This window comes from Nicotiana tomentosiformis, chromosome 1 (assembly GCF_000390325.3).
Source record: "Nicotiana tomentosiformis chromosome 1, ASM39032v3, whole genome shotgun sequence".
Classification (NCBI taxonomy): domain Eukaryota; kingdom Viridiplantae; phylum Streptophyta; class Magnoliopsida; order Solanales; family Solanaceae; genus Nicotiana; species Nicotiana tomentosiformis.
The window spans coordinates 57,235,346-57,255,049 of NC_090812.1; the positions used below are offsets into that span (position 1 = coordinate 57,235,346).

Below are 19,704 nucleotides of genomic sequence, written 5' to 3' on the forward strand. Positions count from 1 at the left end.
AAATGCTCGTAGCTAAGATCACAGTGACGGAAAATACCAAATCGTCGCAAATATAGCGACAGATTAGCAACGCAATATACTCGTAGCAAAGTTTAGCGACCGAAAAAACTGTCGCTATTTTGGTTGGTTTCGTCGCTATGTTGACTAATTTTGTCGCCACAATTCATAACAAAATTCGTCGTTTGTTCTTATTAGCAACGAAAGAATTCGTCGCTAGTTTTTCCTGCTTTTAGCGATAAAAATCTTTTGTCGCCAATCTGTCACAAGATTTAATTTAATGCATTAATTTTAGCTACGAAAAATAACTATCGCTAATTCTTTTTAATTTTCTTTTATTTATTATTTTAAATGTACCCTATTCAAGCATATTACATAAACGCGATTAAATACACTTAATTAAAAGTGACTGACATTAATATAAATTACATTCAACAAGGTCCAAAATCTATAGCATAATGCATATAACTGTATCGTTAAGTACAAAACATCCACAAGCACCAACAATAAAGTCTAAACAAAATAAGCTAACTATGCGAGGCTAGAGAGTCACGGTCATCATCAGAACCCAATGCATGAACCTCATCAATGTTAGCAGCAGTAGAAGAGGTAGGAAGTGCCACATTTGATGGGTGGTTGGTAAGATCAATATTTGGCTGATGTGAGGGCAAAGAAACTAATTCACGTACCCGCTCAACAATTACAGGAACTATATGATCTGTCAGTACAGGAATCAATCATGTCACTAACTCATCCAGATTCCCTATCAGTGTTGATTGAGCATTTTGAAGGTGTTGCTGAGGATGTTGCATCAAATCCAAAAGAGTCACGAAGATTCGGCCCGTAGTAGCATTTTGCTTGAGATCCAAGACCATATACTCTTCTTTTCTTTTCTCCTCCCGCAGCTTCGTAATATGCTTTACACTAATCAATATCAGATTGACACTGTATTTGTTGCCGTAATATTTTCTGATATTTTTCCTATAGAAGAGTTAATAATTAGTGAAATTGAAACATTAAAGAATATTGAGTATTCAATTTACAAAATAAAAAAAGATATGAAAGTAAAGTCAATAAAATTATTTATAAAGTTGACTTACATGTACGATTCAGAATTTCTCACCAACAAACGATTTTTCATCATTATCATGTGTATGGACATGCAAATGTATCTCACTTGGTGTTAGATCTCGATAATTTTTAACAGCCTTTACAAAATATATTCAATTCAAAAGATTGGAAAAAAGATATTTGTATAAAAATGAAATTGAAAAATAACATAGAGAAAAGGAAGCAACTTAAGTAGAATAGAAAAACTAAAAACTAAACACGTTCCCACCTTCAAAATCTTATTAGTTTAAGGAGATAACCAAAGGAATCTTGATTATTGAATTCACTGGAACTTTTCTCACTTTTCTCCACTCCGCTTAATATATAAATCTTGGATTGGGACGGCAAAATTAATAAATTTATCAAGTACGCTTAGGGATGTTTCATTCCAGCACACAACAGAGCACCTGAAAAGAATATTTTAATTTGTTTCTTGAACTTCCATGTAAATTAAAGACTTTCCAAACCTCATTAGTCATATAGCTAGTTTTAGATTGCAGAGAAGTCTCCAAGCTAGTTTTGTGATGACTCAAAAAGTCATCTTATGTTTAGAACTAAATTATGCGCTCTTAAACCTTAAAAATATCATTATTACCCTCCTCAATTTGCGTGCGCAGTCCGGGCATGTTTCCGAAAAACTTTTATGTTGAAAATTGATGAAAATAAGAATTTTTGTCTTAAAAGTTAATTTTAGTTGATTTCGATCAATATTTTTAGTAAACGGGTTCGGATCCGTATTTTGATGATCCCGGTGGGTCCGTATTGAATTATGGAACCTGGGCATATGCCCAGAATCGAATTCGGGGGTCCCTAGCTCGAGTTATGAATTTTGCTGAAAATTAAAAGTCTGAAAATTATTTATTTTTAAGAATTGAGTGATGTTTGGGATGTTTGGCATTATTAGTACTGGATCCGTATTTTGGTTTCGGATCCCGGTACATGTTCATTATGATATTTAAGACTTGTTTGTGAAATTTGGTGAGAAACAGAGTTGATTTGACGTGATTCACACGTCTAGTTGAGAAGTTAGAAATTTTAAAGTGTTCTTGAGAATTTCATTTGATTTGGTGCTAAATTCTTAGTTCTAAGTGTTATTTTGGCGATTTGATCACGCGAGCAAGTTTGTATGATGTTTTTAGACTTGTGTGCATGTTTGATTTGGAGCCCCGAGGGCTCGGGTGAGTTTTGGATAGGCCACGGGATGTTTTGGACTTTGGAAAATCTGGTTTTCTGCAGATTCTGGTGTTTTGGCATGTCCTTCTTCGCATTCGCGAAGGTCCTCTCGCGAATGCGAAGAGTAAACTAGTGAGGCAGAAAATCTCTTCTTCGCGAACGCGAGGTGATGGGGGATTTACCCTTCGCGAACGCGACCGGCTCATCGCGAACGCGAAGTACTTGGGGACCTGGGGGAGGATTGGTCGTTCCTTCATCGCGAACACGAGCAATGTCTCGCAAACGCGAAGGCCGGGGGGGGGGGTAGCCTACATGAACGTGAATAAGGTCTCGCGAACGCGAAGGCTTGGCAGCCTATACCCTTCGCGAATGCGACAGTGTACTCGTGAACGCGATGAACACTGTCGCCCAGCACTTAACAGAATCCAAACACGGGATTTAGCCAAAAAATTCATTTTCTCATAAACCAAACGGTGAGTGGCAATTTTCAAGAGTCACTTTCTTCGCTAAAGTGTTGGTAAGTGATTCTAAACCATTTTCTTTCAATTACCCATTATATTTCATGAATATTCAACCTAAAATCTAGAGTTTTCATGGTTGAATTAAGGGTTTGGGTAGAAACTAGGGATTTTCAATTTGAGGTCGGATTCCAAAACCAATTACATATTCGGGATCAGGGGCGAATTGGTAAATGAATTTTGGTCCGAACCTCGGATTTTTGACCAAGCGGGCCCGGGGTTAATTTTTTGACTTTTTGGAGGAAAATTTGGAAAATTTAATTTATGCAATATAATTGATTCCCTTAGAAATATTTGATATTATTGAGTCAGTTTTGAATAGATATGAGTGGTTTGGAGGCAAATTCTAGAGGAAATGCTGTGATTGAGAATTAAGTGGCCTTCGGAGCGAGGTAAGTATTGTGTCTAACCCAGACTTGAGGGAATTAGGAACCTTAGACTATTTTCTATGTGAAATTCATATGAGCAGCGTATATGTGAGGTGACGAGTACTTATGCGCTGCCAATACCCATTTTCCATGTTTCTTTTTCTTTTCTTATATTGTCTCTTTCCTATGCCTAATTGCTACGTGTTTATACTAGTGTTGTTAAATGGATCGTTCTTATCATATTTATGGATTTTTGGGTGATAATTGAGAATTTATTTCAAAGTTGAGATTGATATTGTAGAACCAAATGTTGAAGTAAGGCTTGTACATATTATTCTATCTCCCTGTTGTTATTTATGCATTACATTATGGTAAGGGAGAGTGTAAAAGCACGAAGAGTGATGCCGTGCATTTTTTCTTTACTGTATTCGTGTTCATGTTGATTCATAATATGTTGGTTGTTCCAGTTATCTTTTTGTTGTAGTTCTTTATCTCGTATTTCCCCCAGCATGTTTTCCCCTCCCGATATCTCCTGTCTAATTCTTCATTACTGTTATTTGTATATACATTGTTAAACTGTATATGTTGATTTGTAGGTGCACTGCCTTAGCCTCGTCACTACTTCGTCGAGATTAGGCTCGACACTTACCAGTACATGGGGTCGGTTGTATTGATAATGTACTCTGCACTTTCTGTGCAGATTTTGGTATTGGCTCGGGTTGATCGAGATTTTGCTATCGGACCGCTATCCAGAGACTCAAGTTAGATCTGTCGGCATTCACAGACCTTGATGTCCCCGTCTATCTTTTCTGTTCTACTGTTTCTTTCATTCAGACAATTGTATTTCTTTCAGAATATTACTTGCAGTAAATTCTAGAATGCTCGTGAATTGTGACTCCAGATCCGGGTGGTAGTAATTGATATAGTCTTTATATTATTCCGCACTTACTATATTTTATCTTAGCTAATTATTGTTATTTACTGAATGGAAATAAGGATTTGGGTTAATGATTCTCTAACGTTGGCTTGCCTAGCAAGTGAAATGTTAGGCGCCATCACGGTCCCGACGGTGGAAAATTCCGGGTCGTGACAAGTTGGTATCAGAGCACTAGGTTGCCTAGATCTCATGATTCACGAGCAAGCTTAGTTGAGTCTAGAGGATCGGTACAGAGACGTCTGTGTTTATCTTCTAGAGGCTATGAAGTTAAGGAACAAATTTCACTTCTATTCTCCTCTGTCCTGCGATGTTGTTTTCTCAATATTGATTGAACTTTAATACTCTTGTTCTCTCGCAGATGGCAAGAACATGTACCGCTTACTCAGTTGAGCAGCAGCTAGAGCCTCCAGTGGCAGCTCCTACGCGGGGTAGAGGTCGAGGCCGAGGCCGTGCTAGAGGCCGAGGTAGAGGCAGGGCTTAGTCCAAAGCCCGTGCAGCAGCCCCAGCAGTGGAGCCTCAAATAGAGCTCGACGAGGAGGTTCCAGTCCAGACTGTTCCTACCGGACCAGCTTAGGTTCCGGAGGGGTTCATTGCGACCCTAGTACTTCAGGACGCTTTGGTCCTTTTTGTGGGCTTATGGAGATTGTGGCCCAGACGGGCGCATTTCCCCTGGCGCCAGGAGTCTCTCAGGCTGGAGGAGGAGCCCAGACTCCCACTACTCCCGCTCAGGAGCAGATAGCTCCCCAGTATCAAGCTTCAGCAGCTCAGCCAGTTAGAGTAGTTCAGCCGGTTGTTCCGGCACAGGTCGGAGATGGGCCAGCTATGTCTTTCGAGGCTTTGTAGAGGTTGGACAGGTTTACCAAGCTCTTCCCAGTTCACTTCAGTGGTGCTCCTTCAGAGGATCCCCAAGAGAATCTTGACAACTGTCATGAAGTTCTACGGAACATGGATATAGTGGAGACCAATGGGGTCGATTTTGCTGCATTTCAGATGACTGGTTCCGCCAAAAATGGTGGAGAGATTATTTGTTGACCAAACCAGTTGGGTCACCTGCTCTTGCTTAGGACTAGTTCTCTTAGCTCTTCATAGAGAAGTTTCTGCCTATCACATTGAGAGAGGAGTGTCGCCGTTAGTTTGAGCGTCTCCAGCAGGGCAGTATGACTGTTACTCAGTATGAGACCCATTTTGTAGATTTGGCCCGTCATGCCATTCTTCTGCTTCCCACCGAGAAAGAGGGTGAGGAGGTTTATTGATGGACTTGCTCAGCCAATCAGATTGCAGATGGCTAAGGAGACTAGGAGTGAGAATCCTTTTCAAGCGGTTGCTAATGTCGCCAGACGATTCGAGATGGTTCTTATTCAGGGAGGTCAGGGGTCTGACAAGAGACCTCGTTATTCTGGTGAGTTCAACGGTGCCCCTTCTAGATGCAGGGGTACTTTTGGTAGAGGCCATCCTCCCAGGCCGTTCCATTCAGCACTCTAGGCATCCCATGGTGCCTCAGGTGCTCATGGTCCTCATATGCCTTGTTCCGACAAGCTAGCTTACAGTGCACCACCAGCTCCTATTAGTGCACCTCCACTCCAGAGTTATCGGGGTGGTTATTCAAGTCGATAGGGTCAGTTTCAGGGCCAGTAGTCATAGCAGCCAAGGTTATGTTATACTTGTGGTGATCCGAGGCACATTGCTAGATTTTGCCCTCGGGCAACAGGCGGCTCACAACATCAGAGTTCTCGTGCCATGGTTCCGTCACTAGTTTCTGCACCACCTGCTCAGCCAGCCAGAGGCAGGGGTCAGGCAGCCAGAAGTAGGGGCCAGACTATTAGAGGTGGAGGTCAGGCAGTTAGAGGTGGAGACCAGCCAGTTAGAGGTCATTCCAGGGACGTAGTTCAGGATGGTGAGGCCCAGCTCCGGTGTTATGCTTTCCCAGCCAGGCCTGAGGCTGAGTCGTCTGACACTGTTATCAAAGGCACTATTTCAGTTTGCAGTAGAGATGCTTCAGTTATATTTGATCCGGGGTCTACTTACTCCTATGTGTCATCCTATTTTGCTTCATATTTGGTTATGCCCCGTGATTCCTTGAGTGCTCCTGTGTATGTGTGCACGCCAGTGGGGGATGCTATTATTGTAGATCGTATTTATCGTTCGTGTGTGGTCACCATTGGGAGTCTTGAGACACGTGTAGATCTTCTACTCCTCGATATGGTTGATTTTGATGTCATACTGGGTATGGATTAGCTGTCACCTTATCATGCTATATTAGATTGTCATGCCAAGATGGTGACCTTAGCCTTGCAGAGGTTGCCTCGATTAGAGTGGAAAGGGACTCTTGGCCATTCTACCAGCAGGGTTATCTCTTATGTGAAGGCTCGGCATATGGTCGAGAAGGGGTGTCTAGCTTATTTGGCTTATATCCGCGATCCTAGCGCGGAGGTTCCTTCCATGGATTCAGTACCAGTTGTTCGTAAGTTTCCAGAGGTGTTCCCTACAGACATGCCGGGGATGCCACCGGATAGGGACATTGATTTCTGCATTGATTTAGCTCCGTGCACTCAGCCCATTTCCATTCCTCTATACCGCATGGCCCCGCTAGAGTTGAAAGAATTGAAGGAATAGTTACAAGATTTACTTGATAAGGGCTTCATTAGACCTAGTGTCTCGCCCTGGGGTGCACCTGTGTTATTTGTGAAGAAGAAAGATGGATCGATGCGGATGTGTATAGACTATCGACAGTTAAACAAAGTCACCATCAAGAACAAATACCCATTTCCTAGGATTGATGATTTATTTGATCAGCTTCAGGGTGCCCAGGTGTTTTCGAAGATTTATTTGAGATCTAGCTACCATCAGTTGAGGATTAGGGCATCTGATGTCCCTAAGACAGCTTTTCGGACTCGGTATGGGCATTATGAGTTTCTAGTTATGTCATTTGGGCTGACAAATGCCCCAGCAACATTCATGGATTTGATGAACCGGGTGTTCAAGCCCTACTTGGATTCATTTGTGATTGTGTTTATTGATGATATCTTGGTCTACTCCCACAGCGGAGAGGAGCATGAGCAGCACCTTCAGATCATTTTTCAGACTCTGAGCGACAACCAGTTATATGCTAAGTTTTCAAAATGCGAGTTTTGGTTGAGTTCAGTTGCTTTCTTGGGTCACGTTGTATCAGCAGAGGTATTCAGGTGGATCCTAGGAAGATTGAGGTAGTACTTAAACTGGCCTAGACCCACATCAGCTATAGAGATCCGTAGTTTCCTGGGTTTGGCGGGCTACTACCATCGATTTGTGGAGGGGTTTTCATCCATAACAGCCCCGTTGATCAGGTTAACCCAGAAAGGTGCCCCGTTCAGGTGGTCAGATGAGTGTGAGGCGAGCTTCTAGAAGCGTAAGACAGCTTTGACTACATGGTCAGTATTGGTGTTACCCACAGGTTCAGGATCTTATACAGTATATTGTGACATATCTCGTATTAGTATGGGTGCAGTATTGATGCAGGGTGTCAAGGTTATTGCATATGCTTCGCGACAACTGAAGGTTCACGAGAAGAATTACCATGTTCATGATTTAGAGCTGGCAGCCATTGTTCACGCGCTGGAGATTTGGAGGCACTATCTTTACGGCATGCCCTGTGAGGTATTCACGGATCATCGGATCTTGCAGTATTTGTTCAAGCTAAAGGAACTCAATTTGAGGTAGAGAAGGTGGTTAGAGATATTGAAAGATTATGATATCACCATATTGTATCATCCCTGGAAGGCCAATGTGGTGGCCGATGCTTTGAGTAGAAAGTCAGCTAGTATGGGTAGCCTTGCTTATATTCTACTTGGTGAGAGACCGCTTGCATTGGATGTTCAGGCCCTGGCCAACCAGTTCGTGAGGTTGGATGTTTCTGAGCCCAGCCGTGTTCTTGCTTGTACAATTGCTCGGTCTTCCTTGTTTGAGCGCATCAGAGATCGGCAGGATGACGACCCTCATATACTTGTCCTTAGATACACAGTGCGACACGGTAGTGCCAAGCAGGTTACTGTTGGAGATGACAGAGTTTTGAGGATGTAGGGTCCTATTTGTGTGCCTAATATGGATGGACTTCGTGAGTTGATTCTTGAGGAGGCCCACAGTTCCCGGTATTCTATTCATCCGGGGGTCAGCAAGATGTATCAGGACTTGCGGCAATATTATTGGTAGAGGAGGATGAAGAAAGACATAGTTGCATATGTAGCTTGGTGCCTAAATTTCCAGCAGGTAAAGTGTGAGCATCAGAGACCTGGTGGTTTACTTCAGAGGTTAGAGATTCCTGAGTGGAAGTGGGAGCGTATCACTATGGATTTTGTTGTTGGACTCCCACGGACTCAGAGGAAGTTCGATGCAGTTTGGGTCATTGTGGACAGGCTGACCAAGTCAGCGCACTTCATTCCTGTGGCAGTTACCTATTCTTCGGAGCGGTTGGCAGAGATTTACATTTGTGAGATCGTCCGTCTTCATGGTATGCCCGTGTCTATCATTTCTGATCGAGGTACGTCGCTCATCTCGCACTTCTGGAGGTCAGTACAACGTGAGTTGGGTTCGCGGGTTGAGTTGAGCACAACATTCTATCCTTAGATGGACGAGCAATCCAAGCGTACTATTCAGATCTTGGAGGATATTCTCTGCGCTTTATGTTATAGACTTTGGAGGATCGTGGGATAAGTTCTTGCCCCTTACAGAGTACTCCTACAACAACAGCTACCCGTCGATCATTCAGATGGGTCCTTATGAGGCATTATATGGTAGGCGGTGCCAGTCGCTAGTGGGTTGGTTCGAGTTGGGAGAGGCTCAGTTATTGGGCATAGACTTAGTATAGGATGCCTTGGATAAGGTCAAGATTATTTAGGATCGACTTCGCACAGCTCAGTCTAGGCAGAAGAGTTATGCCGACCGCAGAGTTCGTGATGTTGCATTCATAGTCGGAGAGAGAGTGTTGTTTCGGGTATCACCTATGAAGGGTGTAATGAGGTTCGGAAAGAAGGGCAAGTTGAGCCCTAGGTATATCGGACCTTTTGAGATTCAAGAGATAGTGGGAGAGGCGGCTTACAGGCTTGAGTTGCCACCTAGTTTAGCAGCTGTTCATCCGGTATTCCATGTGTCCATGCTTCGAAAGTAGCACGGCGATCCGTCCCATGTGTTAGATTTCAGCTCTGTCCAGTTGGACAAGTATTTGACTTACGAGGAGGAGCCGGTGGCTATTCTAGCCTGGCAAGTTCGCCAGTTGAGATCAAAGAGTAACCCTTCAGCTTGAGTGCAGTGGAGAGGTCAGCCTGTTGAGGCACCTACTTGGGAGTCCGAGTCCTATATGCGGAGTAGATATCCCCACCTTTTCACCAGCTCAAGTACTTTTCTATGTCCGTTCGAGGACGAACGATTGTTTTAGAGATAGAGAATGTGATGACCCAAAAGGTCATCTTATGTTTAGAACTCGATTCTGCGCTCTTAATCCTTAAAAATCTTATTATTACCCTCCTCGATATGCACGCGCAGTCCGGGCGTATTTTCGAAAAAATTTTATGTTGAAAATTGATGAAAATAAGAATTTTTGCCTTAAATGTTGATTTTAGTTGACTTCGATCAACATTTTTGGTAAACGGGCCTGAATCCATATTTTGACGCTCCCGGTGGGTCTGTATTGAATAATGGGACCTGGGCGTATGCCCAGAATCATATTCGGAGGTCCCTAGCTCAAGTTATGAATTTTGATGAAAATTAAAAGTCTAAAAATTATTTATTTTTAAGAATTGAGTGATGTTTGGCATTGTTAGTACCGGGTCCGTATTTTGGTTTCAGAGCCCGGTACAGGTTCATTATGATATTTAAGACTTGTCTGTGAAATTTGGTGAGAAACGGAGTTGATTTGACGTGATTCGGACGTCTAGTTGAGAAGTTACAAATTTTAAAGTGTTCCTGAGAACTTCATTTGATTTGGTGCTAAATTCATAGTTCTAGGTGTTATTTTGGCCATTTGATCGCACGAGGAAGTTTGTACGATATTCTTAGACTTGTGTGCATGTTTGGTTTGGAGCCCCGAGGGCTCGGGTGAGTTTCAGATAGGCCACAAGATGTTTTGGATTTTGGAAAATCCGGTTTTCTACAGATTGTGGTGTTCTGGCATGTCCTTCTTCGTGTTCGCGAAGGACCTCTCGCGAATGCGAAGAGTAAATTAGTGAAGCTGAAAATCTATTCTTCGCGAACGCAAAGGCCTGGTCGCGAACGCGAGGTGATGGGGGATTTACCCTTCGCGTACGCGAAGCACTTGGGGACCTGGGGGAGGATTGGTCGTTCCTTCATCGCGAACGCGAGCAATGTCTCGCGAACGCGAAGGCTGGGGGGGGGTAGGGGTAGCCTACGCGAACGCGAACAAGGTCTCGTGGACATGAAGGCTTGGCAGCCTATACCCTTCGCGAACGCGACAGTGTTCTCGCGAACACGATGAACACTGTCGCCTAGCACTTAACAGAATCCAAACACGGGATTTAGCCAAATATTCATTTTCTCAAAAACCAAATGATAAGAGGCATTTGCAAGAGTCATTTTCTTCCCCAAAGTGTTGGTAAGTGATTATAAACCATTTTATTTCAATTACCCATTACATTTCATGAAATTTCAACCTAAAATTTAGAGTTCTCATGGTAGAATTAAGGGTTTGGGTAGAAACTAGGGATTGGGGGATTTAGACTTCAATTTGAGGTCAGATTCCAAAACCAATTACATATTCGGGCTCGGGGGTGAATGGGTAAATGGATTTTAGTCCGAACCTTAGATTTTTGACCAAGCGGGCCCGGGGTCGATGTTTCGACTTTTTGGAGGAAAATTTGGGAAGTTTAATTTATGCAATATAATTTATTCCTTTAGCAATATTTGATATTATTGATTCATTTTTGAATAGATACGAGTGGTTTGGAGGCGAATTCTAGAGGAAAAGTTGTGATTGAGAATTTAGTGGCCTTCGGAGCGAGGTAAGTGTTGTGTCTAACCCTGACTTGAGGGAATTAGGAACCTTAGACTATTTGCTATGTGAAATTCATGTAAGCGGCATATATGTGAGGTGACGAGTACTTATGCACCGCCAATTTACCCATTTTCCATGTTTCTTCCGTTTTTCTTATATTGTCTTTTTCCTATGCCTAATTGCTACATGTTTATACTAGTGTTGTTAAATTGATCGTTCTTATCATGTTTACGTATTTTCTGGTGATAATTGAGAATTTATTTCAAAGTTGAGATTGATATTATGGAACCAAATGTTGAAGTAAGGCTTGGACTTATTATTCTATCTCCCTGTTGTTATTTATGCATTGCATTATGGTAAGAGAGAGTGTTAATGCCCGAAGGGTGATGCCGTGCCATATTGTGAGTGTTAATGCATAAAGGGTGATGCCATGCCGTATTGTGAGTGTTAATGCACGAAGGGTGATGTCGTTCCATATTGTGAGTGTTAATGCACGAAGGGTGATGCCGTGCCATATTATGAGAGTTAATGCACGAAGGGTGATGCCGTGCCATTTCTATTGATTTATGGTGGGATTGAGAGTAAAAGCACGAAGGGTGATGCTGTGCATATTTCCTTTACTGTATTCATGTTCCCGTTGATTCATAATATGTTGGTTGTTCCAGTTATCATTCTGCTGTAGTTCTTTATCTCGTATTTCCCCCCAGCATATTTCCCCCTCCCGATATCTCCTGCCTAATTCTTCATTACTGTTATTTGTATATACATTGTTAAACTGTACAGGTTGATTTGTAGGTGTCTTGCCTTAGCCTCATCACTACTTCATCGAGGTTAGGCTCGACACTTATCGGTACATGGGGTCGGTTATACTGATACTGGACTCTGCACTTTCTGTGCAGATTTTGGTATCGGCCCGGGTTGATCGAGATTTTGCTATCGGACCACTATTCGGAGACTCAAGGTAGATCTGTCGGCATTCATAGACCTTGAAGTCCCCGTCTATCTTTTCTGTTCTACTGTTTCTTTCATTTAGACAGTTGTATTTCTTTCAGACTATTACTTGTAATAAATTCTAGAATGCTCGTGAATTGTGACTCCAGATTCGGGTGGTAGTAATTGATACGATCTTTATATTATTCCGCATTTACTATATTTCATCTTATCTAATTATTGTTATTTACTGAATGAAAATAAGGATTTGGGTTAATGATTCTCTAACATTGGCTTGCCTAGCAAGTGAAATGTTAGGCGCCATCACGGTCCCGACGGTGGGAAATTCTGAGTCGTGACAGTTTTGAAGCTCCCAATCTCAACTCCCACCTCCGAAATCAACTCCAATGTGGGCAAGGTATTTAGACCAAGACAACGTAAAAGGTATAAGAACGTTTTTCTTAAAAGACATAAGAACATTTTTTTCTACTAGCTTAGGACAACTTAAAAGACATAAGAACTTTTTTCTTTCAACTCTCTAATCAACATTCTAACTTGTCAAACACGGTACTATGGACTCCAGCAACTACTCGTGTCGCTGCACTTTATGCTGCTGTTGATGCTTATGTCATGAATTCTCAGGTGAGCCTTCACTACTCTATCTAACTTAATTACAGCTCAGTTTCAGGAAATGTAAAATGACTAAGCTTTTGTTAGATATTAATATTAAACAGTTTATGTAACAGTGAAAAGGTGACAAAGTAAGAAATATTAATATTAAACAGTTTATCCAACTGCTAACTTCAATTTCGGCACACATTGACAAAAAAGATTTTTTGAAAAAACAAGAGACAATCTGGAACTCACAACTTACCAAACTTAAATAAGATTTTCATATTCGAATTAGTGCAAACTTAAATGAGATTTTCAGATATTTTATATAAACTTACAAGTCTCTTGCGATGCTCCCCAACACTAATAGACCCACCCGTGTGAGTCCAGTGGTAACTCCGCTCCCACCACCACAATAATGTTTTGTATTTATTTCTGACTTTTCAACACAATTAGGATCTTTCCAAAGTCTCATCCAACTTTGCCACACATCATTTGGAATAGATTTCCGTTGCACCTCATTTTCTTTTAGTTTGCTAATGAAATCACTGTATCTTTTTGCTACCCTATGCCCCCATTGGTTCCACATAGCAGTATCAATTGAAGAATCTTAGTAGAATACCTTCTAAAATAATTTTGTAAAGTAATAACATTAATAAGTTATACATAAAAGTTAATATACTCTCTAAATTCAATTGTGATGGATTATACCTTGAATTCTCCAAAATAAAATCTTTTTGTCTCATACGAGATGCTTTTCCAGTTGATTCCATAAGGATCATGTTCATGTGTGATGACCCAAAAGGTCATCTTATGTTTTAGAACTCGAATCTGCGCTCTTAAACCTTAAAAATCTTATTTTTACCCTCTTCGATTTGCGTGCACAGTCCGGGCAGGTTTCTGGAAAGCTTTTATGTTGAAAACTAATAAAAATAAGAATTTTTGGTTTGAAAGTTAATTTTAGTTGACTTCGGTCAACATTTTTGGTAAACGGGCCCGGATCTATGATTTGACGGTCCGGTGGGTCAGTATCGAATTATGGGACTTGGGCATATGCCCAGAATCGAATTTGGAGGTCCCTAGCTTGAGTTATGAATTTTTGATAAAAATTAAAAGTTTGGAAACTATTTATTTTTAAGAATTGATTGATATTTGGCATTGTTAGTATCGGGTCCGTATTTTGGTTTCGGAGCCCGGTACAGGTTCATTATGATATTTTAGACATGTCTGTAAAATTTGGTGAGAAATGGATTTGATTTGACGTGAATCGGGCGTTCAGTTGAGAAATTAGAAGTTTTAAAGTGTTTTTGACAATTTTGTTTGATTTGGTGCTAAATTTAGAGTTCTAGGTGTTATTTTGGCGATTTGATCACGTGAGCAAGTTCGTATGACATTTTTGGACTTGTGTGCATGTTTGGTTTGGAGCCCCGAGGGTTCGGGTGAGTTTCGGATAGGCCACGCGATGTTTTGGACTTTGGAAAAATCTGGTTTTCTGTAGATTCTGGTGTCTATCATATCCTTCTTCGCGTTCGCGAAGGTCCTCTCGTGAACGCGAAGAGTAATTTGATGAGGCTGAGACTTCTTCTTCACGAACGCGAAGTCCTGGTCATGAACGCGAAGTGATGGGGGATTTACCCTTCGCGAACGCAACCCGCTCAACGCGAACGCGAAGCAGCAATGCCTCGCGAACGCGAAGGCCAGGGGGAGTAACCATCGCGAACGCGAGCTGGGTCTCGCGAACGCGAAGGATTGGCAGTTTGAACCCTTCGCGAACGCGACAGTGGCCTCGCGAACGTGATGCACACTGTCGCCCAACACTTAAGAGAACCCAAAACGGGATTTTTGCCAAAACAAAACTCATTTTCTCAAACACCAAACGGTGAGGAGCGATTTTTCAAGAGTCACTCCTTCCCCAAATTGTTGGTAAGTGATTCTAAACCATTTTCTTTCAATTACCCATTGCATTTCTTGAATTTTCAACCTAAAATATAGAGTTTTCATGGTAGAATTAGGAGTTAGGGTAGAAAGTAGGGAATTTGGGGATTTAGACCTCACTTTGAGGTCGGATTCGCAAACTAATTACATATTCGGGCTCGGGGGTGAATGGGTAAATAAATTTTGGTCCGAACCTCAAGTTTTTGACCAAGCGGGCCCGAGGTCAATTTTTTGACTTTTTGGAGGAAAAATTGAAAAATTTAATTTATGCAATATAATTGATTCCTTTAGCAATATTTGATATTATTGAGTCAGTTTTGAATAGATACAAGTGGTTTGGAGGTGAATTCCAAAGGAAAAGCTATGATTGAGAATTAAGTGGCCTTCGGAGCGAGGTAAGTGTTGTGTCTAACCCTGACTTGAGGGAATTAGGAACCTTAGATTATTTGCTAAGTGAAATTCATGTGAGCGGCGTATATGTGAGGTGACAACTACCTATGCGCCGCCAATTTACCTGTTTGTTTTTCCATGTTTCTCTGTTTTTCTGATATTGTCTCATTCCTATGCCAAATTGCTACATGTTATACTAGTGTTGTTCAAATTATCGTTCTTATCATGTTTACGGAATTTTCTGGTGATAATTGAGTTTTTATTTCAAGTTGAGATTGATATTATGGAACCAAATGTTGAAGTAAGGTTTGTACTTGTTATTCTATCTCCCTGTTGTTATTATGCATTGCATTATGGTAAGGGAGTGTGTTAATGCACGAAGGTTGATGCCGTGCCATATTGTGAGTATTAATGCACGAAGGGTGTTGCCGTGCCATATTGTGAGTTTTAATGCACGAAGGGTGATGCCGTGCCATGATATGAGAGTAAAAGCACGAAGGGTGATGCCGTGCCGTTTCTATTAATTTTATGGTGAGATTGAGAGTAAAAGCACGAAGGGTGATGCCATGCATTTTTCTTTACTGTATTCACTATTCCTGTTGATTCATGGTATATGGACTACTCCGGTGATTATTTTGTTGTAGTTCTTTATCTTGTATTCCCCCAGTATGTTTCCCCTCCCGACATTTCCTATTTAGTTCTTTATTCCTATTATTTGTGTATACACTGTTAAATTGTACAGGTTGATTATAGGTGCCTTGCCGTAGCCTCCTCACTACTTCGTCGAGGTTAGGCTTGACACTTACCAGTACATGGGGTCGGTTGTACTGATGCTGCACTCTGCACTTTCTGTGCATATTTTGTTACCGGCTCAGGTTGATCGAGATTTGCTATTGGTCCGCTGTCCGGAGACTCAAGGTGTATCTGTCGGCGTTCACAGACCTTGAAGTCCTCGTCTATCTTTTTATGTCCTACTATTTTCTTTCATTCAGATAGTTGTATTTCTTTCAGACTATTACTTGTAGTAAATTTTAGAATGCTCGTGAATTGTTACTCCAGATCTGGGTGGTAGTAATTAATACAGTTTTATGATATTCCGCACTTATTATATTTCATTTTAGTTAATTATTGTTATTTACTGAATGGAAATAAGGAATTATTTTAATGATTTTCTAACGTTGGCTTGCCTGGCAAGTAAAATGTTAGGCGCCATCACGGTCCCGCCAGTGGGAAATTTTGGGTCGTGACAGTTGGTATCAGAGCACTAGGTTGCCTAGGTCTCATGACTTACGAGCAATCTTAGTAGAGTTTGGAGGATCGGTACGGAGACGTCTGTGCTTATCTTACAGAAGCTATGAAGTTTAGGAACAAGTTTCACTTCTATTCTTCTCTATCATGCGATTTTGCTTTCTCTATACTGATTGAACTCTTCTACTCTTATTCTCTCGCAGATGGAGAGAACACGTACCGCTTCCTCAGATGAGCAGCAGCCAGAGCCTCCAGTGACAGCTCCTACGCGGGGCAGAGGTCGAGGTCGAGGCCGTGCCAGAGGCTGAGGCAAGGGCAGGGCTCAGCCTAGGGCCCGAGCAGTAGCCCCAGCAGTGGAGCCTCAGATAGAGATTGACGAGGAGGCTCCAGCCCAGACTGTTCCTGTCAAACCAGCTCAGTTTCCGGAGGGGTTCATTGCTACCCCGGTACTTCAGGACGCTTTGGTCCGTTTGGTGGGCCTTATGGAGAGTGTGGCCCAGACTGGCGCATTTCCCATGGCACCAGCAGTCTTTCAGGCTGGAGGAGGAGCCCAGACTCCTACCACTCCTGCTCCGGAGCAGATAGCTCCCCAGTATCAGGCTCCAGCAGCTCAGCCACTCGGATTAGTTCAGCCGGTTATTACGGCACAGGTCAGAGATGGGCTAGCTACGTCTTCTGGAGATTGGACAGGTTTACCAAGCTCTTTCCTGTTCACTTTAGTGGTGCTCCTTCAGAGGACCCCCAGGAGTATCCTGATAGCTGTCACGAGGTTCTACGGAACATGGGTATAGTGGAGACCAATGGGGTCGATTTTGCTGCATTTCAGATGACTGGTTCCGCCAAGAAATGGTGGAGAGATTACTTGTTGACTAGACCAGCTGGGTCGCCTGCTCTTACTTGGGACCTATTCTCTCAGCTCTTCATAGAGAAGTTTCTGCCTATCACATTGAGAGAGGAGCGTTGCCGTCAGTTTAAGCGTCTCCAGTAGGGCAGTATGACTGTTACTCAGTATGAGACCCATTTTGTAGATTTGGCCTGTCATGCCATTCTTCTGCTTCCCACCGAGAAAGAGGGTGAGGAGGTTTATTGATGGACTTGCTTAGCCAATCAGATTGCAGATGGCTAAGGAGACTGGGAGTGAGATTCCTTTTCAAGCGGCTGCTAATGTCGCCAGACGAGTCGAGATGGTTCTTACTCAGGGAGGTCAGGGGTCTGACAAGAGGTCTCGTAATTCCGGTGAGTTCAGCGGTGCCCCATCTAGAGGCAGGGGTACTTTTGGTAGAGGCCATCCTCCCAGGCCATTCCATTCAGCACTCTAGGCATCCCATGGTGCCTCAGGTGGTCATGGTCCTCATATGCCTTATTTCGACCAGCTAGCTTATAGTGCACCACCAGCTCCTCTTAGTGCACCTCCACTCCAGAGTTATCAGGGTGGTTATTCAGGTCGACATGGTCAGTTTCAGGGTTAACAGTCACAACAGCCAAGGTTATGTTATACTTGTGGTAATCCGTGGCACATTGCCAGAATTTTCCCTCGGGTAACGGGCAGCTCACAGCATCAGAGTTCTCGTGCCATGGTTCCGACACCAGTTGCTGCACCACCTGCTCAGCCAGCCAGAGGTAGGGGTCAGGAAGCCAGAGGTAGGGGCCATATAGTTAGAGGTGGAGACCAACCAGCTAGAGGCCGTCCCAGGGACGTAGTTGAAGGTGGTGGGGCCCAGCCCTAGTATTATGCTTTCGCAGCCAGGCCTAAAGCTGAGTCATCTGACGCTGTTATCACAGGTACTGTTTCAGTTTGCAGTAGAGATGCTTCAAATCTATTTGATCCGGGATCTACTTACTCCTATGTGTCATCCTATTTTGCTCCCTATTTGGTTGTGCCCCGTGATTCTTTGAGTGCTCCTGTGTATGTGTCCATACCAGTGGGAGATGCGATTGTTGTAGATTGTGTTTATCGTTCGTGGGTGGTCACCATTGGGAGTCTTGAGACTCGTGTAGATCTTCTACTTCTCGACATGGTTGATTTTGATGTCATACTGGGTATGGATTGGCTGTCACCTTATCATACTATATTAGATTGTCACGCCGAGACGGTGACCTTAGCCTTATAAGGGTTGCCTCGATTAGAGTGGAGAGGGAATCTTGGCCATTCAGCCAGCAGGGTTATCTCTTATGTGAAGGCTCGGCATATGGTCGAGAAGGGGCGTCTAGCTTATTTGGCTTATGTCCGCGATTCTAGTGCGGAGGTTCCTTTCATAGATTCGCTGCCAGTTGTTCGTGAGTTTCCAAAGGTGTTTCCTGCAGACCTGTCGGGGATGCCACCTGACAGAGATATTGATTTCTGCATTGATTTGGCTCTGGGCACTTAGCCTATTTCCACTCCACCATATCGCATGGCCCTGCCAGAGTTGAAAGAATTGAAGGAGCAGTTGCAAGATTTGCTTAATAAGGGCTTCATTAGACCTAGTGTCTCGCCCTGGGATGCACCTGTGTTGTTTGTGAAGAAGAAAGATGGATTGATGAGGATGTGTTTAGATTATCGGCAGTTGAACAAAGTCACCACCAAGAACAAATATCCATTGCCGAGGATTGATGATTTATTTGATCAGCTTCAGGGTGCCAAGGTGTTTTCAAAGATTGATTTGAGATCTGGCTACTATCAGTTTAGGATTAGGGCATCCAATGTTCCTAAGACAGCTTTTCAGACTCGGTATGGGCATTATGAATTTCTAGTGATGTCATTTGGGCTGACAAATGCCCCAGCAACATTCATGGATTTGATGAACCGGGTGTTCAAACCCTATTTGGATTCCTTTGTGGTTGTGTTTATTGATGATATCTTGATCTACTCCCACAGTCGAGAGGAGCATGAGCAGCACCTTCGGATCGTTCTTCAGACTCTGAAAGACAGCCAATTATATGCTAAGTTCTCTAAATGCAAGTTTTGGTTGAGTTCAGTTGCTTTCTTGGGTCATGTTGTATCAGTAGAGGGTATTCAGTTGGATCCCAAGAAGATTGAGGCAGTCCAGAATTGGCCTAGACCTACATCAGCTATAGAGATCCGTAGTTTCCTAGGTTTGGCAGGCTATTACCATCAATTTGTGGAGGGGTTTTCATCCATAATAGCCCCGTTGACCAGATTGACCCAAAAGGGTGCCCCGTTCTGGTGTTCAGACGAGTGTGAAGCAAGCTTTCAGAAGCTCAAGACAGCTTTGACTACGACATCGGTATTGGTGTTACCCACAGGTTTAGGATCCTATACAGTATATTGTGACGCATCTCGTATTGGTCTGGGTATGGTATTGATGCAGGGTGGCAAGGTTATTGCATATTCTTCACTGCAGCTGAAGGTTCACGAGAAGAATTACCCTGTTCATGATCTAGAGCTGGCAGCCATTGTTCACGCGCTGAAGATTTGGAGGCACTATCTTTACAGCGTTCCAAGTGAGGTATTCACTGATCATCGGAGCTTGCAATATTTGTTCAAGCAGAAGGAACTCAATTTGA

General features: G+C 42.8%; 1 pseudogene; it reads right to left on the reverse strand.

The window, feature by feature from the left end:
- Positions 1-366: 366 nt before the first annotated feature.
- On the reverse strand, positions 367-13,434 carry LOC138904161 (uncharacterized; annotated as a pseudogene).
- Between the last annotated feature and the right edge of the window lie 6,270 nt (positions 13,435-19,704).